Here is a 25,691-nt window from a genome sequence, read left to right as displayed (position 1 = left end):
CAAGTTGAGTGAGCAAAATCCGGAAGAAAATCCAGGGAATGTGATAAGAATGGTCTGACTTAAGGAAGAACCCTCCCCTAACCCTGGATCCCTCCAGAGGTTGCACTAATCCCAAGTGTCGCCTGGAAAAGAGACAACCTCGCACAGAATGATGGCCAATCTGTTTTGCATATGGTGACATTGGACATTATGCCCGTGGATGCATGCGCCGGGGGAAATCTTCCAACCGCCGTCTGTTAAACTAGCGGGCTCCATGGCTGAGGGACGCGGCCCGGAGCCTGAGCATTCAAGAATGAGAAAGTGAAGTCCCATAAGTTTAGTGTCTCTGAGTCCTCTTGTATGGGCTGAAGTAGATGGTCAAGCTGTCCGCTGTTTAATTGATACCGGCTCTCAAGTAACTACTGTGCCCAAGACTTATTTCAGGCATCATTTTCCCAAGGTGATGCAGCCTGAATGGAGCCCAGTAATTAAATTGATGGCGGCCAATCAGTTACCCATCCTGGTTGCATGGCTGTTCTGGATGCAAATCACTCCGTGTGGCAAAGATGTGGGCCAGAAGGGAGTCGTGTTAACCGGTGGGAACCCAGGCAATGGTCCTACTATGACTCTAAGGCTACCGTCACACTATACGATTTACCTACGATCACGACCAGCGATATGACCTGGCCGTGATCGTAGGTAAATCGTAGTGTGGTCGCTGGAGAGCTGTCACACAGACAGCTCTCCAGCGACCAACAATGCCGAGGTCCCTGGGTAACCAGGGTAAACATCGGGTAACTAAGCGCAGGACCGCGCTTAGTTACCCGATGTTTACCCTGGTTACAAGCGTTAAACTAAAAAAAAACAAACAGCACATACTTACATTCTGGTGTCGGTCAGGTCCCTTGCAGTCTGCTTCCCGCACTCAGTGACTGCCGGCCGTAAAGTGAAAGTGAAAGCACAGCCGCTGTGCTCTGCTTTCACTTTACGGCCGGCAGTCACAGTGTGGGAAGCAGACGGCAAGGGACCTGACGGACACCAGAATGTAAGTATGTGCTGTTTGTTTGTTTTTAGTTTAACGCTTGTAACCAGGGTAAACATCGGGTAACTAAGCGCGGTCCTGCGCTTAGTTACCCGATGTTTACCCTGGTTACAAGCGAACGCATCGCTGGATCGCATCGCTAGATCGCTAGATCGGTGTCACACACACCGATCTAGCGATGACAGCGGGAGATCCAGCAATGAAAGAAAGTTCCATACGATCTGCTACGACGTACGATTCTCAGCAGGATCCCTGATCGCTGCTGCGTGTCAGACACAGCGATATCGTAACGATATCGCTGGAATGTCACGAATCGTACCGTCGTAGCGATCGAAATGTTATAGTGTGACGGTACCCTAAGAATGAACATGTTGAAAGAACTTGGAAGCATCCTGGTCAATGGGTCTGCAGATGTGTTCCTGAATCAATGGAGCCCTCACACCCCCCAGAGAAAGCTGTTTCAACAGTTGATACAGGTGGCCCAGGCCCAAGAGACGTCGAGTGAAGGAAGAACATTGGGGGAGGTGGTCGTGCCAGCCGCTGCCAACCTCATTCTACCACCAGGTCAGAATATGCTCACTCTGCCCATATGAGCCTGTACCCATTTTGAAGGAGCAGAAGTTCAGGTAGAGCCCATTTTAATAGAACAACTATCTCCCTAGTCAACCTAGGAGATGTAAAGCTGCAACAGCTTCATACGCAGTGAAGAAGCAGTGACCCACAAATTCAAACACAAAAGTCTCTTTTAATGTGTTTCTTCACGGCATTAAAGTCCACTTCACATAAATGCATATAACTTCAGTGATCAGTAGTGTTGAGCGATACCGTCCGATATTTGAAAGTATCAGTATCGGATAGTATCGGCCGATACCCGAAAAGTATCAGATATCGCCGATACCGATATCCGATACCAATACAAGTCAATGGGACATCAAGTATTGGAAGGTATCCTGATGGATCCCAGGGTGTGAAGGAGAGGAAACTCTCCTTCAGGCCCTGGGATCCATAGTGAGGTGTAAAATAAAGAATTAAAATAACAAATATTGTTATATTCACCTCTCCGGCGGCCCCTGGAACATCACTGCGAGTCACCGGCGTCCGGCAGGCTTCTTTGTTCAAAATGAGCGCCTTTAGGACCTGCGGAATGACGTCGCGGCTTCTGATTGGTCACGTGCCGCCCATGTGACCGCCACGCGACCAATCAGAAGCCGCGACGTCATTCCACAGGTCCTAAAGGCGCTCATTCTAGGAATTTATCTGAGGAATGACGTCGCGGCTTCTGATTGGTCGCGTGGCGGTCACATGGGCGGCACGCGACCAATCAGAAGCCGCGACGTCATTCCGCAGGTCCTAAAGGCACTCATTTTGAACAAAGAAGCCTGCCGGACGCCGGTGACTCGCGGTGATGTTCCAGGGGCCGCCGGAGAGGTGAATATAACAATATTTTTTATTTTAATTCTTTATTTTACACCTCCGATACCGATACCCGATACCACAAAAATATCGGATCTCGGTATCGGAATTCTGATACCGCAAGTATCGGCCGATACCCGATAATTGCTGTATCGGAATGCTCAACACTAGTGATCAGTTTACACCAGTTCACAGTAATGCATAACACATGGCTTTAGATTTGCGGTCCCTAAACAGGCCAGACTTCCCTTGTCCAGTTTCCCTGGGCGACCGCACGCCATCTCACAGTCTCTATACGTCTCCGTACACACAGCCTCATATGTTGCAGACACTACACATGCCAGCCCTCCTCTGACTAGTTCTCATGGGTGTCCTGCATCGCTGTATCACAGTCTCTTTACAGACTCTTTACTCACACAGTCGTACACAGTTTAGGATATCCTCCGGATAGCAGCCGGGCACCATATCCAACTGTTTGCAATCGTTACACATGCTAGTCCTCTTTCGGGTACAGGACATCCACCTCCAGGCACAGGACTATCCACATCTGACTCCTACAGGCACAGGATATCCACCTCCGGGCACAGGATATCCACCTCCGGGCACAGGACTGTCCACATCCAAGACCAGTACCATGGACGACTTGCATCTCTGTGTACGCTGCGGGTGCCAGGCTATTCAGTTGCCCTGGGTGCTGGCTCTGCTGGCCTCCATGCACTCTGCAGACCAGCACACACCAGACTGACACTGATGTGCACCTCGCACACCTGGCCTGACCTGGCCAGACACCTGACAGACCCATACCCCTTACTGCAGGGCTTTTAAACACACATAAACCTGTGGCCTTCAGCCACTTGGAAAACCCAGACCGGAAATCCGTGACTCTCATGCACACCTATGGACTTCATCCGTCTGCATGCACATTCTGGGAGAACAAACAGCGCCCCCTAGCTGTATCAGAGGCCACAGCCTCACAGAGAGGACAGTCTTATGCTCCCACCCAAAAGTGAAGTAGCACAGATAGTGGGTATGCCGGAAGAGTTGACACCACCAGAGGCTGTTCATTTGATGGTGTAACAAGGGGATCCCTGGACAATAGCTGTGGCGGTGTCCTCTGAACCGCCCTCTAATCACCTTAAGGAAAGATGCCGAATCCTGGAGCAGATACGGACCGAACTAATGGAACTCTCACCACAACAGGTACAACAAGTGGAAGTGATACCAGTGGTGCTAGAGTGATACCAGGATGTTTTTGCCCATCATGATGATGATTTCGGCTGCACCTCAGCCATCACCCATGAGATTTCAATGGGAAACACCACACCCATTTGGGAATGATATTGACAAATTCCACCACAAATATACCAGGACTCCAGGAGGTGAAAGAGATGTTGGCGCATATGCTACAGAGTTGGGTCATCTGAGAGAGCCAAAGCCCGTGGGTTGCCCCCATTGTTCTAGTAAGAAGGAAGGATGGGACCCTGTGTTTCTGTGTAGATTACTGGAAGCTCAATGTCTGCACTGTGCGAGACTCATAACCACTACCAAGAATTGAGGAGTCCTTGTCTGCTCTGGGAAAAGCAAAGTACTTCTCGTCGCTGGATCTGGCCAGTGGATATTAGCAAGTGCCGATGTCCGAACAAGCCCGGGCAAAGACAGGATTCATACTGCCTATGGGATTGTTCAAGTTCAATCAGATGCCTTTTGGCCTTACCAACGCACCCGGGACCTTTTAACGATTGATGGAAAGATGTTTGGGAGACCTGAATCTTGAAGCTACCCTCATCTATTTAGATGACAACATCATCTATGCCGCCACCTTTGAGGAGCACCTGCAATGGCTGGAACAGATGTTGAGTCGTCTGCAGAAGCACGGCCTGAAAATAAAACCTCGGAAGTGTCATCTCTTTCGCAAGCAGCTTGAATATCTGGGACATGTCGTATCTGCCAAAGGGGTGAGACCGACACGTGAGAAGATAATAGCAGTGCAGGACTGGCCCACTCCAAAGACCATGAAGGATGTCCGGGCCTTTCTGTAACTTACCAGATACTATCGATAGTTCGTGAAAAACTTCATTCGAATTGTTAATCCGCTGCTGGAATTGTTGAAGGGAGTACCATCTGGCAACAAGAATCAGACCATCCAGTGGGGAGATAGCCAGAAAGAAGCTTTCCGAGCCCTAAAAATGGTCCTGACTGAAGCACCCGTACAGGCCTATGCAGACTTCTCTCAGTCTTTCATCCTCCACACCGATGGAAATCTACATGGACTAGGAGCTGTATTGTTGGAGATGCAGGACAGGAAAGAGTGAGTGATTACTTATGCGAGCCAGTGTATTCATGACTCTGGACAAAATCCAAATAATTCCAGCTCTTTCATGCTGGAACTGCTGGTGTGGGCAATGACAAAGAAATTCGCTGAGTACCTGTCCGGGTCTGAAGTCTTGGTACACACCAATAACAATCCTCTGGCCCACCTGGAAAATGCGAAACGGGGGACTCTGGAGCAGAGATGCGTAGCTCGTATGGCATCGATATAAGATCGTATATCAGAGGGGAGCTGAGAATACGCATGCTGATGCTTTATCCAGAGTGACTCATGAGCGACCTGGGCTTAATTGGGACGAAGAGCTGGAGGCCGACGAGATCCCTGGGTTTCTGAACCCTGCCAGGACGTTGGTGGCAACGCAGGGGCAGGTCAGCTAGGCGTCCGGAGAACACACCCTGGGACGGCTCCGTTATGACTGGATCTGGCTCCAGCAAGAGGATGGGGAATTTGCTCGGTTGAGGTAGTGGGTAGCCTTGAAGAAACTTCCCAGCTGAGAAGAGAGGGAGGCCCTGTCCCCAGGAACACTACAGATCCTCCGGCAATGGGAGAGGCTTCAGTTGGAAGATAGCTTGTTGTACCAGAAAGTGCAGCAAGCACAAGAGTTGGGAATTACCTGGCAAGTGGTGCTTCCTGAAAAACTGATCAGTGAGGTGGCCACTGAAGCTCATGAGAGAGGGGCCCACTTTGGCCCGTAGAAGACATTCCAGTGGCTGCAGAAGTTGATCTACCATTCTTGCTCGGCTAAAGACTGCAGTAGATGAAGCTTGTCATAGGTGCAGGAACTGCACATATTTGGGATTGCACTGGAATAAAACTTTTTTGCAGACGATTTTGAGTGCCGGATTTTTTTGATTTTTTTGACTTAGACAGGAACTGCGAACTGGCCAAGCCTCCAGAACAGAGGGCCCCTATGCAGACCTTTGTGACTTAATGATCGATTACTTGACTGTGAGTCCAGCTCACCTAGGATATGAAAACTGTCAGATGATGACCGATCATTTTACCAAATTTTCTGTGGTAACTCCGACCTGGGATCAGACTGCCGAATCGGTGGCACAGGCCATTTGCAGAGACTTCATTCGAGTATACGCTTGTCTGATGAGAATCCACTCTGACCAAGGTGCCTGTTTCCAAGGAAGAGTAATGGAAGAACTGCATCACCTGTATCAAATTGAGAAATTCAGAACAATGCCCTATCATCCACAAGAAAATGGAGCCTGTGAGTGTTTCAATCGGATGCTGATTCAGATGCTGAGGATGCTAGAGGAGGACCGGAAAGTCCGTTGGCCTGAGTATGTGGCCAAGTTAGTTTGGGTGTACAAACCTTTTTTGGTTACATGGCACAACTGGATACACTCCAGACAACCGGCTGTTCGGCCGAAAAGGGCGAGAGATCACTGAGTTGGACCCCAAGGAGGACTACCGGCGGACGGGGATGTCCACCTGGGTCCATGAACATCGACATTGTTTACAGACTCTGCATTGATTGGTCCAGAACAAGTTTTGAGAGCTTGAACATCGTGAGAGAATGCCCCTGTGAGAGACAGCTCTCAAGGTCAGACACGGAGTACTGGTTTGAGACAAGCGGCCTCGGAGCAAGTTGGAGTATCAGTGGGAGAAAACCCCGTACTAGGTGAAATGCCAGATTGGATCCGAAGGTCCTGTCTATGAGATTCAACCAGAAGGGGAAGAACATACCCCCACACGAGTAGTTCATGCTATGTCCTTGTTTGTCACGGGACCCAGATCACTTGGGGAGAACGCACAATGTTCATGAAACACTCCCTTCTACAACTGCTGACTATGAGGAAGAAGAATTTTCCAGCCCATCACCTGTCGACCCAGGAGAGGCTCAGGAGCCTGAAACTCCCGAGGTGGCTTCTCCACTGAATATGGGCACATTCCCTCCCTCGCCCGTTCAACCTGACTCCACTACCCAACCTGACTCAGCTACTCAACCTGACTTACTCCGGAGAAAACTAATAGCAGCTGGAATACCACCCAGTCATTACAAAAACAACCAGATTATTTGGCAGCTGATCCGTGAGTGCCAATGTTTACTGCAGGAACTCTCACCAGTGGAATGGAGAGGGGTAGTGTAAGGAGGAGAACAAGGCCGTGGGTACCTGTCCTATGCCAGGTCCGGAACTGTCAAGGCTGTCTCCTCTGTTGTCCATGGGGAAGGAGTAAGATACCAGACAGACCTTTGCACTTGGAAACAAGGGGTGTGGCTAAGCGGCAACAGCCACAGCACGCGCAGAAGCAGTCAGTTTTCAGGCGGGAACAGGCAGCGTGCAGCACAGAGAGAGAAGTGCTCTGTCCCTAGAGCACTGGGACTACGCCTGCCCATATCCATGTACTCCCGCCGTGACCAGTGGGGATTGCAGAGAGAGAAGTGCAGTGAGCCCTGGCAGAGAACAAGGTGGCGAGTGCTTTGGGACCGTGAATACAGTGCATGTGCTGCAAACAGAGAACCGAGTACTGGACATATGTTTGCAGCCCACCTTACCAGCATCTACCTTCCCGCCCATGCTGCAGCTTTGTTTCCACTGGCTGCATATGTTCATGGACTAGGGGCTCAGCGGAAGGTGCCAGAGATCGACCACTGCCGCCAGAAGATGGACCGCCATTACTAACTGAATCTCCTTGGACAAACATCGTGCTTGCTGTTGCCACTGGAGCACATGCTCTTTCTGGCCCTCATCTACAAGGCAAAGATGAGAGCGTCCCGCAAGCTCGCTGCCTTGGGGTAACTCTGGACTCTGATCTCTCCTTCATAGCATATACAGTATCCATGCCATTTCTACTTCTTGTTGACAAGAAATCAAAAAATTTTCCCCAACCCATACATTCCTTAATCAAGAATCTGCAAAAACCGGAGTCCATGCACTCATCATCAACTGCCTCGACTACTGCAAGCTCCTGCTATGTGCCCTCCCTTCTAACAGTTTCACACCCTTCCAAACTATCCTAAACTATATTGCCTGACTTAAGGTACCGTCACACTCAGCGACGCTGCAGCGATATAGACAATGAGCCGATCACTGGAGCGTCGCTATTTAGGTCGCTGTAGAGACGTCAAACACAATTACTCAAGAACGATGTAGGAGCGATCCAGTGACGTAACAGCGACTCACTTATCGTTCTCGATGGTTGTCAGCTCCATGTAAAACATTGCTGGCATTGTTGCTTTTGATGTCAAACATGACGATACACGCCGATCTGACGACCAAATAAAGTTCTGGACTTCTAGCTCTGACCAGCGATGGCACAGCGGGATCCAGATCGCTGCTGCATGTCAAACACAACGAGATCGCTATCCAGGATGCTGCAATGTCACGGATCGTTGTCGTTCTCGTTGTAAAGTTGCTGAGTGTGACGGTACCTTAATACACCTATCTCCCCACTATTCATCTGCTTCTCCCCTCTGGTAATCCCTGTATTTGCTCCTCATTACCCAGAGACTCCTGTTCAAAACCCTAACTTTGGCATACAAAGCTATCCACAACCTATCTACTCCATATATCTATGACCTAGTCTTTGTGTACTTGCCTACATGCAAATTCAAATCCTCACAAGATCTTCTCTACTCCCCTTTTATTTCTTGTACTCACAATGGTACTACATTTCTCCTGTACATCCACTCTACTCTGGAACTCTCTACCCCAACATATCATACTCTTGCTTACCATGGGAACCTTCAAAAGGAACCTGAAGAACCACCTCTTCCGACAAGCCTACAACCTACAGTAATGATCTTTCATCATATTGTAGGGTCCTCTCTCCTCCAGTACCAGTCAGTGACTTGTATTGTTTAAGATTATTGTACTTGTTTTTATTATGTATACCCCTTCTCATGTGTAATGCACGATAGAATAAAACATGCTTTAAAAATAAATAATAATAATAATACCGCTGAGCGGCTGCCAACGATAGGGAGTTGAGTAGCCTATTTAGTAACAGAAGTTGTCCAAAAGCTGCGCAATTATACTATTTCTACTTTTGGGAAATTGATGCCACTTTAGTGGTGCATGTCAATAATTTTTGGAAATGTTTGCACTTCAAGATGGGTGTCCTTCATGCATGTTATCTGTAGCAGTAGGGCTCTTAGACCAGCAGACCTGCACTTGCTTTCAGTAAAATACCTGTGTTACTTGTTATGATACGGTGGTCTAGGAGCAACATGGAATGAGCTCTGAAGGAAGTGGTAACTGTACTGACCGCAGTCCCTAAGCTCAACACAACACTAGAAGTAGCCGTGGAATGCTCCTAACTCTCCCTAGGCATCTCGTCACAGCCTAAAAGCTAACTACCCCTAAAGAAAGAAGCAGGAAAGCTATCTTGCCTCAGAGAAAATCCCCAAAGGATAGATTAGCCCCCCACAAATAATGACTGTGAGTGGAGAGGGAAAAGACATACACAGAATGAAACCAGGATGAGCACAGGAGGCCAGTCTAGCTAAATAGATAGGACAGGATGGAATACTGTGCGGTCAGTATAAAACACTACAAAAATCCACGCAGAGTTTACAAAAAATCTCCACACCTGACTAAAGGTGTGGAGGGCAAATCTGCCTCCCAGAGCTTCCAGCAAGACAGAATTAATTCACACTGATAAGCTGGACAAACATAGAAAGCACAGAATGGATAAGTCCACAATCTATGGACAGAAAAGAGCAAGCAAAAACTTAGCTTTGCTGAACTGGTCAGGATAACAGGGAACTCCAAAGAGATGTGAATCCAACCAGGAACCATTTACAAGTGGCACTGGCTGAAGAAAGAGCCAGGCCTAAATAGCCGAGCAGAAGAGACGATAAGTGGAGGCAGCTGATGACAGCTAACTCCAAGGAGCAGCCATACCACTGGAAACCACAAGAGGGAGCCCAAGAGCAGAACTCACAAAAGTGCCACTTACAACCACCGGAGGGAGCCCAAGAGCGGAATTCACAACAGTTACTATCCTTAAATGTTTTAAATGTCAGTTGGCAAAACTGATATTTGTGCCACCTGACTGTGGCTGAGTAGAAAAGCAGTTTGAGTTGTTGCGTGAGATATCAGGGCTCCCAGCAAAGAAGGCTTATACTGGTCTCTCACCCACCTTGTCTTAATTTTAAAGTGAAATTAAAAACTATAAATGCTGGCTCAGGCCCTGATATTTCATTCATAGCCCATGGCTGACTGCTGCTGTGCCATTATCCAATTTCCACTGTGGGTGGAACACACTCAAAACAAAGCAACGGTCACAGATAGTGTTGAGCGATACCTTCCGATATCGGAAAGTATCGGTATCGGATTGGATCGGCCGATATTCAAAAAATATCGGATATCGCCGATACCGATACCCGATCCCAATGCAAGTCAATGGGACCAAAATATCGGAATTAAAATAAACCCTTTCTTGCCTTGTAGGTTCATTCTACATGAAGGAAAACAACTAAGAATAATGCCGGATGTATTTGGGGAGGTGGCGGAGACATTAAAGTCATAGAGGTTTATCCCAATCAAATAGAATAGCATGTTTTTTTTTTTTTTTAAGACGTTCGGAGTGACAAAGATATTGACTATGTAAAATTTTTTTTTTATTTTGTCAGATATTGATGTTTCACTATTCCACGCCCTTCCCCTTCTTTTTTTTCTTTTTTTTTTTTTTCTTTTCCCACACTTTCATCTTCATCATCATCAGCATCTTTGACATCAACTTCTTCTTCACCTTATTCATCTTCTTCTTCATCCTTTACCTTTTTTTTTTTTTGATTACATTCATCATATTCATTTTAATCAACTATTATTATTCTTCCTATTCTACATATTCTTCTTATTCCACTGTTATTATTCTTCCTATTCTACTTCTTCATCATATTCTCATTTGTGACAGGCATTCCCGTAGTTGTTATCTATAAAAGTTGGAAGATTACACCTTCCGTTCTGCCAGTCACAAAAGTTACATTTGTCCGCGTTCAGTTTGGCCTGCAGCATCAGGCTTTATCCAGGGGCACCACGAGGAGGAACGGACTCACCCCCATACACTGCTTAGTCTTCTTCTGCATATAATTTAGATAATATCTTTTGCTCTGATATTAAGTCTTATGCTTAATGTTCTTCTGCTCTTTGTTCTGCAGCCTCTTGTTCTTCTGCTTCTCGGTCTTCCATGTCGTCGTCTCCAGGGTCATCGTCTCCAGTGTCGTCGTCTCCGCCGTCGTCGTCTCCGCCGTCGTCGTCTCCGTCGTCGTCGTCGTCATCGGGGTGGTCTTCCGGGTCGTCGTCGTCGTCATCGGGGTGGTCTTCCGGGTCGTCGACTTTAGGGTCTTCAACTTGGAAATGTAGCAGAAGGTACAAGAAGGCTGAGAAAATGCCAAGAACCAGCTGATGGAACTGGAACTCGGATGGCTACCCGAAGGTTCAAGAGCCTATGGAACTACCGAGGACCAGCTGACAATACTGGAACCCGGTTACTAAGCAGGAGGTACCCGTGCTAAAAAGCACTACCAAGGACCGCCTGACGTTGGCGGAACTCGGATACCCAGAAGGAGGCACCTAAGCCAAAGGCTCTGCCCGGAACCAGCTGACGGTACTGGAACCAGGATGGGGAGCAGAAGGTACAAGAGCAAAAGACACTGCCGAGAACCAGCTGACGGTACTGGAACCCGGATGGGTAGCCGAAGGTCCAAGAGCCAATGGAACTACCGAGGACCAGCTGACGTTACTGGAACCCGGTTACTAAGCAGGAGGTACCCGTGCCTGAAAGCACTACCAAGGACCACCTGACGTTGGTGGAACTTGGATACCCAGAAGGAGGCACCTAAGCCAAAGGCTCTGCCCGGAACCAGCTGACGGTACTGGAACCAGGATGGGGAGCAGAAGGTACAAGAGCAAAAGACACTGCCGAGAACCAGCTGACGGTGCTGGAACCAGGTGGTGGACCTGAAGGCCCACAGGAGAGGAGAGAACAGCTAGGCCGCGAGGCAGCCGCAGTTACCGAACCCCAACAGTCCTACAGGGGGAGCTGGGCCTACTGGCACTACAGAACCAGCCTTGACTACCAGATCACGCAGCCCACATAGGAAGCTCCTAAACTGGAGGCACCCTGGAGTTGGCTAACCCGACAGCACCACGACGGGGCAAGCATAGGCGTCTCAGTGAGCTTGACACAACCCGAAAACAGCTGACGGTGCTGAGACCAGGCTTGGCACGAGGGAGTACCTGTGTCAAAAACACTGCCGAGAACCAGCTGGCGTTGCTGGAACCCAGATGCGTTGCCCCAGTGTGCAAGAGCCAATGGCACGACCGAGGACCAGCTGACGGTGCTGGAACCCGGTTACTAAGCTGTAGGTGCCCGCGCTTAAAAGCACTACCAAGGACCGCCTGACGTTGGCGGAACTCGGATACCCAGGAGGAGGCACCTAAGCCAAAGGCTCCGCCCGGAACCAGCTGACAGTGCTGGAACCAGGAGGTGGACCCGAAGGCCCACAGGAGAGGAGAGAACAGCTAGGCCGCGAGGCAGCCGCAGTTACCGAACCCCAACAGTCCTACAGGGGGAGCTGGGCCTACTGGCACTACAGAACCAGCCTTGACTACCAGTTCACGCAGCCCACATAGGAAGCTCCTAAACTGGAGGCACCCTGGAGTTGGCTAACCCGACCGCACCACGACGGGGCAAGCATAGGCGTCTCAGTGAACTTGACACAACCCGGAAACAGCTGACGGTGCTGAAACCAGGCTTGGCACGAGGGAGTACCTGTGACAAGAACACTGCCGAGAATCAGCTGGCGGTGCTGGAACCCGGATGCGTTGCCCCAGTGTGCAAGAGCCAATGGCACCGAGGACCAGCTGACGGTGCTGGAACCCGGTTACTAAGCTGTAGGTGCCCGCGCTTAAAAGCACTACCAAGGACCGCCTGGCGTTGGCGGAACTCGGATACCCAGGAGGAGGCACCTAAGCCAAAGGCTCAGCCCGGAACCAGCTGACGGTGCTGGAACCAGGAGGTGGACCCGAAGGCCCACAGGAGAGGAGAGAACAGCTAGGCCGCGAGGCAGCCGCAGTTACCGAACCCCAACAGTCCTACAGGGGGAGCTGGGCCTACTGGCACTACAGAACCAGCCTTGACTACCACTTCACGCAGCCCACATAGGAAGCTCCTAAACTGGAGGCACCCTGGAGTTGGCTAACCCGACAGCACCACGACGGGGCAAGCATAGGCGTCTCAGTGAGCTTGACACAACCCGGAAACAGCTGACGGTGCTGAGACCAGGCTTGGCACGAGGGAGTACCTGTGTCAAAAACACTGCCGAGAACCAGCTGGCGTTGCTGGAACCCAGATGCGTTGCCCCAGTGTGCAAGAGCCAATGGCACGACCGAGGACCAGCTGACGGTGCTGGAACCCGGTTACTAAGCTGTAGGTGCCCGCGCTTAAAAGCACTACCAAGGACCGCCTGGCGTTGGCGGAACTCGGATACCCAGGAGGAGGCACCTAAGCCAAAGGCTCGGCCTGGAACCAGCTGACGGTGCTGGAACCAGGTGGTGGACCCGAAGGCCCACAGGAGAGAAGAGAACAGCTAGGCCGCGAGGCAGCCGCAGTTACCGAACCCCAACAGTCCTACAGGGGGAGCTGGGCCTACTGGCACTACAGAACCAGCCTTGACTACCAGTTCACGCAGCCCACATAGGAAGCTCCTAAACTGGAGGCACCCTGGAGATGGCTAACCCGACCGCACCACGACGGGGCCAGCATAGGCGTCTCAGTGAGCTTGACACAACCCGGAAACAGCTGACGGTGCTCAAACCAGGCTTGGCACGAGGGAGTACCTGTGTCAAGAACACTGCCGAGAACCAGCTGGCGGTGCTGGAACCCACATGCGTTGCCCCAGTGTGCAAGAGCCAATGGCACGACCGAGGACCAGCTGGCGGTGCTGGAACCCGGTTACTAAGCTGTAGGTGCCCGCGCTTAAAAGCACTACCAAGGACCGCCTGGCGTTGGCGGAACTCGGATACCCAGGAGGAGGCACCTAAGCCGAAGGCTCGGCCCGGAACCAGCTGACGGTACTGGAACCCGGATGGGTAGCCGAAGGTCCAAGAGCCAATGGAACTACCGAGGACCAGCTGACGTTACTGGAACCCGGTTACTAAGCAGGAGGTACCCGTGCCTGAAAGCACTACCAAGGACCACCTGACCTTGGTGGAACTTGGATACCCAGAAGGAGGCACCTAAGCCAAAGGCTCTGCCCGGAACCAGCTGACGGTACTGGAACCAGGATTCGGAGCAGAAGGTACAAGAGCAAAAGACACTGCCGAGAACCAGCTGACGGTGCTGGAACCAGGTGGTGGACCTGAAGGCCCACAGGAGAGGAGAGAACAGCTAGGCCGCGAGGCAGCCGCAGTTACCGAACCCCAACAGTCCTACAGGGGGAGCTGGGCCTACTGGCACTACAGAACCAGCCTTGACTACCAGTTCACGCAGCCCACATAGAAAGCTCCTAAACTGGAGGCACCCTGGAGTTGGCTAACCCGACAGCACCACGACGGGGCAAGCATAGGCGTCTCAGTGAGCTTGACACAACCCGGAAACAGCTGACGGTGCTGAGACCAGGCTTGGCACGAGGGAGTACCTGTGTCAAAAACACTGCCGAGAACCAGCTGGCGTTGCTGGAACACAGATGCGTTGCCCCAGTGTGCAAGAGCCAATGGCACGACCGAGGACCAGCTGACGGTGCTGGAACCCGGATACTAAGCTGTAGGTGCCCGCGCTTAAAAGCACTACCAAGGACCGCCTGGCGTTGGCGGAACTCGGATACCCAGGAGGAGGCGCCTAAGCCAAAGGCTCGGCCTGGAACCAGCTGACGGTGCTGGAACCAGGTGGTGGACCCGAAGGCCCACAGGAGAGGAGAGAACAGCTAGGCCGCGAGGCAGCCGCAGTTACCGAACCCCAACAGTCCTACAGGGGGAGCTGGGCCTACTGGCACTACAGAACCAGCCTTGACTACCAGTTCACGCAGCCCACATAGGAAGCTCCTAAACTGGAGGCACCCTGGAGTTGGCTAACCCGACCGCACCACGACGGGGCAAGCATAGGCGTCTCATTGAGCTTGACACAACCCGGAAACAGCTGACGGTGCTGAAACCAGGCTTGGCACGAGGGAGTACCTGTGTGTTATGTTTGCTAATGACAGGTGTTATGAAGGCAATCCAGAAACACAGTGTGCTTAGCGATCAGAGCGCACACAGTGATCTGACAAATACCCAAAAATACAAGAACGAGCTCTGAGACGTGGAAACTCTGTAGACTGCACACCTGATCCTATCCTAAACACAACTAAAAGCGGCTGTGGATTGCGCCTAACAACTACCTTGGCAACTCGGCACAGCCTAAGAAACTAGCTAGCCTGAAGATAGAAAAATAGGCCTGACTTGCCCCAGAGAAATTCCCCAAAGGAAAAGGCAGCCCCCCACATATAATGACTGTGAGTAAGATGAAAAGACAAAACGTAGGGATGAAATAGATTCAGCAAAGTGGGGCCCGATATTCTAGGACAGAGCGAGGACAGTAAAGCGAACTTTGCAGTCTACAAAAAACCCTAAAGCAAAACCACGCACAGGGGGCAAAAAAAAACCCACCATGCCGAACTAACGGCACGGCGGTACACCCTTTGCGTCTCAGAGCTTCCAGTAAAACAAAAGACAAGCTGGACAGAAAAAAAGCAACAAAAAAGCAAAAAGCACTTAGCTATACAGAGCAGCAGGTCACAGGAACAATCAGGAGAAGCTCAGATCCAACACTGAAACATTGACAAGGAGCAAGGATAGCAGCATCAGGCGGAGTTAAGTAATGAAGCAGTTAACGAGCTCACCAGAACACCTGAGGGAGGAAGCTCAGAAGCTGCAGTACCACTTGTGACCACAGGAGTGAATTCAGCCACAGAATTCACAACAGTACCCCCCCCCTTGAGGAGGGGTCACCGAACCCTCACCAGAGCCCCCAGGCCGACCAGGATGAGCCGCATAAAAGGCACGAACAAGATCGGAAGCATGAACATCAGAGGCAAAAACCCAGGAATTATCTTCCTGAGCATAACCCTTCCATTTAACCAGATACTGGAGTTTCCGTCTAGAAACACGAGAATCCAAAATCTTCTCCACAATATACTCCAATTCCCCCTCCACCAAAACCGGGGCAGGAGGCTCAACAGATGGAACCATAGGTGCCACGTATCTCCGCAACAACGACCTATGGAATACATTATGTATGGAAAAGGAGTCTGGGAGGGTCAAACGAAAAGACACAGGATTGAGAACCTCAGAAATCCTATACGGACCAATAAAACGAGGTTTAAATTTAGGAGAGGAAACCTTCATAGGAATATGACGAGAAGATAACCAAACCAGATCCCCAACACGAAGTCGGGGACCCACACGGCGTCTGCGATTAGCGAAAAGTTGAGCTTTCTCCTGGGACAAGATCAAATTGTCCACTACCTGAGTCCAGATCTGCTGCAACCTATCCACCACAGAATCCACACCAGGACAGTCCGAAGACTCAACCTGTCCTGAAGAGAAACGAGGATGAAACCCAGAATTGCAAAAAAATGGAGAAACCAAGGTAGCCGAGCTGGCCCGATTATTAAGGGCGAACTCAGCCAACGGCAAAAAGGACACCCAATCATCCTGGTCTGCAGAAACAAAACATCTCAGATATGTTTCCAAGGTCTGATTGGTTCGTTCGGTCTGGCCATTAGTCTGAGGATGGAAAGCCGAGGAAAAGGATAGGTCAATGCCCATCCTACCACAAAAGGCTCGCCAAAACCTTGAAACAAACTGGGAACCTCTGTCAGAAACAATATTCTCAGGAATGCCATGCAACCGAACCACATGCTGAAAGAACAAAGGTACCAAATCAGAGGAGGAAGGCAATTTAGCCAAGGGCACCAGATGGACCATTTTAGAAAAGCGATCACAGACCACCCAAATGACTGACATCTTTTGAGAAACGGGAAGGTCAGAAATGAAATCCATCGAAATATGTGTCCAAGGCCTCTTTGGGACCGGCAAGGGCAAAAGCAACCCACTGGCACGAGAACAGCAGGGCTTAGCCCTAGCACAAATCCCACAGGACTGCACAAAAGTACGTACATCCCGTGACAGAGATGGCCACCAGAAGGATCTAGCCACTAACTCTCTGGTACCAAAGATTCCAGGATGACCAGCCAACACCGAACAATGAAGTTCAGAGATAAGTTTATTAGTCCACCTATCAGGGACGAACAGTTTCTCTGCTGGACAACGATCAGGTTTATTCGCCTGAAATTTTTGCAGCACCCGCCGCAAATCAGGGGAGATGGCAGACACAATGACTCCTTCCTTGAGGATACCCGCTGGCTCAGATAAACCCGGAGAGTCGGGCACAAAACTCCTAGACAGAGCATCCGCCTTCACATTTTTAGAGCCCGGAAGGTACGAAATCACAAAGTCGAAGCGGGCAAAAAATAACGACCAACGGGCCTGTCTAGGATTCAAGCGCTTGGCAGACTCGAGATAAGTCAAGTTCTTATGATCAGTCAATACCACCACGCGATGCTTAGCTCCTTCAAGCCAATGACGCCACTCCTCGAATGCCCACTTCATGGCCAGCAACTCTCGATTGCCCACATCATAATTACGCTCAGCGGGCGAAAACTTCCTGGAAAAGAAAGCACATGGTTTCATCACTGAGCAATCAGAACCTCTCTGTGACAAAACCGCCCCTGCTCCAATCTCAGAAGCATCAACCTCGACCTGGAACGGAAGAGAAACATCTGGCTGACACAACACAGGGGCAGAACAAAAACGACGCTTCAACTCCTGAGAAGCTTCCACAGCAGCAGAAGACCAATTAACCAAATCAGCACCCTTCTTGGTCAAATCGGTCAATGGTTTGGCAATGCTAGAAAAATTACAGATGAAGCGACGATAAAAATTAGCAAAGCCCAGGAACTTTTGCAGACTTTTCAGAGATGTCGGCTGAATCCAATCCTGGATGGCTTGGACCTTAACTGGATCCATCTCGATAGTAGAAGGGGTAAAGATGAACCCCAAAAATGAAACTTTCTGCACACCGAAGAGACACTTTGATCCCTTCACAAACAAAGAGTTAGCACGCAGGACCTGAAAAACCATTCTGACCTGCTTCACATGAGACTCCCAATCATCTGAGAAGATCAAAATGTCATCCAAGTAAACAATCAGGAATTTATCCAGATACTCACGGAAGATGTCATGCATAAAAGACTGAAACACAGATGGAGCATTGGCAAGTCCGAACGGCATCACTAGATACTCAAAATGACCCTCGGGCGTATTGAATGCAGTTTTCCATTCATCTCCTTGCCTGATTCTCACCAGATTATACGCACCACGAAGATCTATCTTAGTGAACCAACTAGCCCCCTTAATCCGAGCAAACAAGTCAGATAACAATGGCAAGGGATACTGAAATTTAACAGTGATCTTATTAAGAAGGCGGTAATCAATACACGGTCTCAGTGAACCATCCTTCTTGGCTACAAAGAAGAACCCTGCTCCCAGTGGTGATGACGATGGGCGAATATGTCCCTTCTCCAGGGATTCCTTCACATAACTGCGCATAGCGGTGTGTTCAGGCACGGACAAATTAAATAATCGACCTTTAGGGAATTTACTACCAGGAATCAAATTGATAGCACAATCACAATCCCTATGCGGAGGTAGAGCATCGGACTTGGGACCTTCAAATACATCCTGATAATCAGACAAGAACTCTGGGACCTCAGAAGGGGTGGATGACGAAATCGACAAAAATGGAACATCACCATGTACCCCCTGACAACCCCAGCTGGATACCGACATGGAATTCCAATCCAACACTGGATTATGGGTTTGTAGCCATGGCAACCCCAACACGACCACATCATGCAGATTATGCAACACCAGAAAGCGAATAACTTCCTGATGTGCAGGAGCCATGCACATGGTCAGCTGGGCCCAGTATTGAGGTTTATTCTTGGCCAAAGGTGTAGCATCAATTCCTCTCAATGGAATAGGACACCGCAAAGGCTCCAAGAAAAACCCAAAACGTTTAGCATAATCCAAATCCATCAGATTCAGGGCAGCGCCCGAATCCACAAACGCCATGACAGAAAACGACGACAAAGAGCATATCAAGGTAATGGACAGAAGGAATTTGGACTGTACAGTACCAATGACGGCAGACCTAGCGGACCGCTTAGTGCGCTTAGGACAATCAGAAATGGCATGAGTGGAATCACCACAGTAGAAACACAGACCATTCAGACGTCTGTATTCCTGCCGTTCAACTCTAGTCATAGTCCTATCGCACTGCATAGGCTCAGGTTTAACCTCAGGCAGTACCGCCAAATGGTGCACAGATTTACGCTCGCGCAAGCGTCGACCGATCTGAATGGCCAAAGACAAAGACTCATTCAAACCAGCAGGCATAGGAAATCCCACCATGACATCCTTAAGAGCCTCAGAGAGACCCTTTCTGAACAAAGCTGCCAGCGCAGATTCATTCCACTGAGTGAGTACTGACCATTTCCTAAATTTCTGACAATATACTTCTATATCATCCTGACCCTGGCACAAAGCCAGCAAATTTTTCTCAGCCTGATCCACTGAATTAGGCTCATCGTACAGCAATCCGAGCGCCAGGAAAAACGCATCGACACTACTCAATGCAGGGTCTCCTGGCGCAAGAGAAAATGCCCAGTCTTGAGGGTCGCCGCGCAAAAAAGAAATAATAATCAAAACCTGTTGAATAGGATTACCAGAAGAATGAGGTTTCAAGGCCAGAAATAGCTTACAATTATTTTTGAAACTTAGAAACTTAGTTCTATCTCCAAAAAACAAATCAGGAATAGGAATTCTTGGTTCTAATATAGATTTCTGATCAATAGTATCTTGAATTTTTTGTACATTTATAACGAGATTATCCATTGAAGAGCACAGACCCTGAATATCCATGTCCACACCTGTGTCCAGAATCACCCAAATGTCTAGGGGAAAAAAAAAAAAGTGAACACAGAGCAGAAAAAAAAAAATGATGTCAGAACTTTTTCTTTCCCTCTATTGAGAATCATTAGTTGGGCTCCTTGTACTGTTATGTTTGCTAATGACAGGTGTTATGAAGGCAATCCAGAAACACAGTGTGCTTAGCGATCAGAGCGCACACAGTGATCTGACAAATACCCAAAAATACAAGAACGAGCTCTGAGACGTGGAAACTCTGTAGACTGCACACCTGATCCTATCCTAAACACAACTAAAAGCGGCTGTGGATTGCGCCTAACAACTACCTAGGCAACTCGGCACAGCCTAAGAAACTAGCTAGCCTGAAGATAGAAAAATAGGCCTGACTTGCCCCAGAGAAATTCCCCAAAGGAAAAGGCAGCCCCCCACATATAATGACTGTGAGTAAGATGAAAAGACAAAACGTAGGGATGAAATAGATTCAGCAAAGTGGGGCCCGATATTCTAGGACAGAGCGAGGACAGTAAAGCGAACTTTGCAGTCTACAAAAAACCCTAAAGCAAAACCACGCAAAGGGGGCAAAAAAAACCCCACCGTGCCGAACTAACGGCACGGCGGTACACCCTTTGCGTCTCAGAGCTTCCAGCAAAACAAAAGACAAGCTGGACAGAAAAAAAGCAACAAAAAAGCAAAAAGCACTTAGCTATACAGAGCAGCAGGTCACAGGAACAATCAGGAGAAGCTCAGATCCAACACTGAAACATTGACAAGGAGCAAGGATAGCAGCATCAGGCGGAGTTAAGTAATGAAGCAGTTAACGAGCTCACCAGAACACCTGAGGGAGGAAGCTCAGAAGCTGCAGTACCACTTGTGACCACAGGAGTGAATTCAGCCACAGAATTCACAACACCTGTGTCAAGAACACTGCCGAGAACCAGCTGGCGGTGCTGGAACCCAGATGCGTTGCCCCAGTGTGCAAGAGCCAATGGCACGACCGAGGACCAGCTGGCGGTGCTGGAACCCGGTTACTAAGCTGTAGGTGCCCGCGCTTAAAAGCACTACCAAGGACCGCCTGGCGTTGGCGGAACTCGGATACCCAGGAGGAGGCACCTAAGCCAAAGGCTCGGCCCGGAACCAGCTGACGGTGCTGGAACCAGGAGGTGGACCCGAAGGCCCACAGGAGAGGAGAGAACAGCTAGGCCGCGAGGCAGCCGCAGTTACCGAACCCCAACAGTCCTACAGGGGGAGCTGGGCCTACTGGCACTGCAGAACCAGCCTTGACTACCAGTTCACGCAGCCCACATAGGAAGCTCCTAAACTGGAGGCACCCTGGAGTTGGCTAACCCGACCGCACCACGACGGGGCAAGCATAGGCGTCTCAGCGAGCTTGACACAACCCGGAAACAGCTGACGGTGCTTAAACCAGGCTTGGCACGAGGGAGTACCTGTGTCAAGAACACTGCCGAGAACCAGCTGGCGGTGCTGGAACCAAGATGCGTTGCCCCAGTGTGCAAGAGCCAATGGCACGACCGAGGACCAGCTGGCGGTGCTGGAACCCGGTTACTAAGCTGTAGGTGCCTGCGCTTAAAAGCACTACCAAGGACCGCCTGGCGTTGGCGGAACTCGGATACCCAGGAGGAGGCACCTAAGCCAAAGGCTCGGCCTGGAACCAGCTGGCGGTGCTGGAACCCAGATGCGTTGCCTAGTAAAGATTGTCTTCCTAGAGCCCCAACTAGCGGTGCTGGAGCAAAGGGTAAGCAGGGGGAGCAGAGTGTAGGCCGAAGCCTGCACTGGTGGCAGCTTTTGGTCGGTTGTGCCAGCGTGGCTTGTGCTGGACTCGATGCCGGCTACACAGCAGGGGAACAGCTGGCGGTGCTGAACCCCACTAACACATTGGCTGGTGTTTTTCTCTGTGCAGCTAGCACTTCCAGGCTACAACTGGCGGTGTTATAGCCCAGGGTCAGCAGGAGGAGGAGAGGAGCAGAGTGTAGGCCGAAGCCTAGTTGAACCAATTTCAAAGGTAACCTTTAACCCCCCTCGGGTGTTGCAAGGTACAAGAGCCACACCTTGAACTGCATTAATGATGCACAAGTCAAAGGTTGCTCTCTTAATTTTGCTCCTTGCACACGCTGAATAAAACACGTACACTATTTAGCCCATTATACTGTCAAACAGTAGTGGAGGCGTGACTTGTCTTTTTAAGGAGACGCAGCACAGGTGTACAAATTTACACCTAGGTGCTGGGCGCAGATTCCTTACCGTTGTTATTTGCAGTACAGGAAACTGCGCTCTTGTGTTATCCCTTGGCAATACTCTGTTAGTGCAGGCCGTCTCATGACCTCGTTTCATGTTGGCCGGTGCGGTTAACGATGGACATGAATCCCAGACCCACAGTGCCTTTTCCTAAAGTCACACTGCGGTGCTGGGATTCGTGGCCTTGTGCAGTAAATATGTTCGCCGCTCACACATGTCCTTACACCTGCTTCAGACTGGGCGGCCTCAGCTGATCCCTTATCGCATGCCGCGGCCATGAGGCCGCACAGTCAGAAGAAGGCGGAAGGAGGGGAGTGAAGACAGGGGAACATATGCACTGCTCGTGCCCATCAATCACACCCTCGCAGTCAAAATATATGAGACAACGAGGGGCGTTGTGTCGGGCAGGGCGGACGCACAGGCACAGCCAGCCAACCAATGATGTCAGAAGACGGGCAGCGCTAACAATGGGGGTGCTGCGTGTCATTAGAATGGAAAGTCACACCTCAGGGACAGTGGAATGGTCTCTAATGAGACACATTTTGTACGTGTTGAGTTCCACGTGGGCAAGGAGAAAAAAGTCAGCCACCTTGTACAAATGCAGCAGTACTGCTGTACAAGGTGGCTGTTATACATAGAAACACCTGGGGGCGGGGGGCAGGCTCCCTTCAATTTCAGTTCATGTGCCTGCGTGGCGTTTGCAGGACACGTTGCCGGCTACACAGCAGGGGAACAGCTGGCGGTGCTGAACCCCACTAACACATTGGCTGGTGTTTTTCTCTGTGCAGCTAGCAGGTCCGGGCAAAAACTAGCGGTGTTTGAGCCCAGGGTCAGCAGGAGAGGAGCAGAGTGTAGGCTGAAGCCTGCACTGGTGGCAGCTTTTGGTCGGTTGTGCCAGCGTGGCTTGTGCTGGACACGATGCCGACTACACAGCAGGGGAACAGCTGGCGGTGCTGAACCCCACTAACACATTGACTGGTGTTTTTCTCTGTGCAGCTAGCAGTTCCAGGCAAAAACTAGCGGTGTTTGAGCCCAGGGTCAGCAGGAGAGGAGCAGAGTGTAGGCCGAAGCCTAGTTGAACCAATTTCAAAGGTTACCTTTAACCCCCCCTCAGGTGTTGCAAGGTACAAGAGCCACACCTTGTGCAGCATTAATGCTGCACAAGTAAAAGGTTGCTCTATTTAATTTGCTCCTTGCACACGCTGAATAAAACACGTACACTATTTAGCCCACTATACTGTCAAACAGTAGTGGAGGCGTGACTTGTCTTTTTAAGGAGATGCAGCACAGGTGTCAAAATGTACACCTAGCTGCTGGGCGCAGATTCCTGAGCGTTGTTAGTTGCTGTACAGGAGTCTGCGCTATTGTGATCCCTTGGCCATGCGCTGTGAGCGCTTCCTGTCTTCTGACCTCATTTCATGTCGGCCGTTGCGGTTAGCGATGGACATGAATCCCAGACCCACAGTGTGTTTTCAAAAAATCACACTGCGTGGCTGGGATTCGTGGCCTTGTGCAGTAAATAGGTTTGCCGCTCACACATGTCCTTACACCTGCTTCAGACTGGGCGGCCTCATCTGATCCCTTATCGCCTGCCGCGGCCATGATGACACCCAGTCTGAAGAAGGCGGAAGGAGATGAGTGAACACAGGCAAACATATGCACTGCACATGCCCATCAATCACACCCTCGCTGTCCAAAAAAATAAGACACCGAGGGGCGTTGTTTCAAGCAGGGCAGACGCACAGGCGCAGCCAGCTAATCAATGATGTCAAAAGACGGGCAGCGCTAACAAGGGTGGTGCTGTGTATCATTAGAAAGGAAAGTCACACCTCAGGGACAGTGGAATGGTCTCAATGAGACACATTTTGTACGTGTTGAGTTCCACGTGGGCAAGGAGAAAAAGTCAGCCACCTTGTACAAATGCAGCAGTACTGCTGTACAAGGTGGCTGTTATACATAGAAACACCTGGGGGTGGGGGGCAGGCTCCCTTCAATTTCAGTTCATGTGCCTGCGTGGCGTTTGCAGGTCACGTTGCAAGCTACACAGCAGGGGAACAGCTGGCGTTGCTGAACCCCACTGACACATTGACTGGTGTTTTTCTCTGTGCAGCTCGCATGTCCGGGCAAAAACTGGCGGTGTTAGAGCCCAGGGTCAGCAGGAGGAGGAGAGGAGCAGAGTGTAGGCCGAAGCCTGCACTGGTGGCAGCTTTTGGTCAGTTGTGCCAGCGTGGCTTGTGCTGGACACGATGCCGACTACACAGCAGGGGAACAGCTGGCGGTGCTGAACCCCACTAACACATTGGCTGGTGTTTTTCTCTGTGCAGCTAGCACTTCCGGGCAGAAACTGGAGGTGTTTGAGCCCAGGGTCAGCAGGAGGAGGAGAGGAGCAGAGTGTAGGCCGAAGCCTGCACTGGTGGCAGCTTTTGGTCAGTTGTGCCAGCGTGGCTTGTGCTGGACACGATGCCGACTACACAGCAGGGGAACAGCTGGCGGTGCTGAACCCCACTAACACATTGGCTGGTGTTTTTCTCTGTGCAGCTAGCAGGTCCGGGCAAAAACTAGCGGTGTTTGAGCCCAGGGTCAGCAGGAGAGGAGCAGAGTGTAGGCCGAAGCCTGCACTGGTGGCAGCTTTTGGTCGGTTGTGCCAGCGTGGCTTGTGCTGGACACGATGCCGACTACACAGCAGGGGAACAGCTGGCGGTGCTGAACCCCACTAACACATTGACTGGTGTTTTTCTCTGTGCAGCTAGCAGTTCCGGGCAAAAACTAGCGGTGTTTGAGCCCAGGGTCAGCAGGAGAGGAGCAGAGTGTAGGCCGAAGCCTAGTTGAACCAATTTCAAAGGTTACCTTTAACCCCCCCTCAGGTGTTGCAAGGTACAAGAGCCACACCTTGTGCAGCATTAATGCTGCACAAGTAAAAGGTTGCTCTATTTAATTTGCTCCTTGCACACGCTGAATAAAACACGTACACTATTTAGCCCACTATACTGTCAAACAGTAGTGGAGGCGTGACTTGTCTTTTTAAGGAGATGCAGCACAGGTGTCAAAATGTACACCTAGCTGCTGGGCGCAGATTCCTGAGCGTTGTTAGTTGCTGTACAGGAGTCTGCGCTATTGTGATCCCTTGGCCATGCGCTGTGAGCGCTTCCTGTCTTCTGACCTCATTTTATGTCGGCCGTTGCGGTTAGCGATGGACATGAATCCCAGACCCACAGTGTGTTTTCAAAAAATCACACTGCGTGGCTGGGATTCGTGGCCTTGTGCAGTAAATAGGTTTGCCGCTCACACATGTCCTTACACCTGCTTCAGACTGGGCGGCCTCAGCTGATCCTTATCGCCTACCACGGCCAGGAGGCCGCACAGTCTGAAGAAGGCGGAAGGAGATGAGTTAAGACAGGCGAACATATGCACTGCTCGTGCCCATAAACCACACCCTCGCTGACAAAATAAATATGACAACGAGGGGCGTTGTTTCTAGCAGGGCGGATGCACAGGCGCAGCCAGCTAACCATAATGACAAAAGACTGGAAACACTACCAAGGGGGGTGCTGCGTATCATTAGAAAGGAAAGTCACACCTCAGGGACAGTGGAATGGTCTCAATGAGACACATTTTGTACGTGTTGAGTTCAACGTGGGCAAGGAGAAAAAGTCAGCCACCTTGTACAAATGCAGCAGTACTGCTG

This window comes from Ranitomeya imitator, chromosome 1, assembly GCF_032444005.1.
Source record: "Ranitomeya imitator isolate aRanImi1 chromosome 1, aRanImi1.pri, whole genome shotgun sequence".
Lineage (NCBI taxonomy): Eukaryota > Metazoa > Chordata > Amphibia > Anura > Dendrobatidae > Ranitomeya > Ranitomeya imitator.
This window is presented reverse-complemented; position numbering follows the sequence as displayed.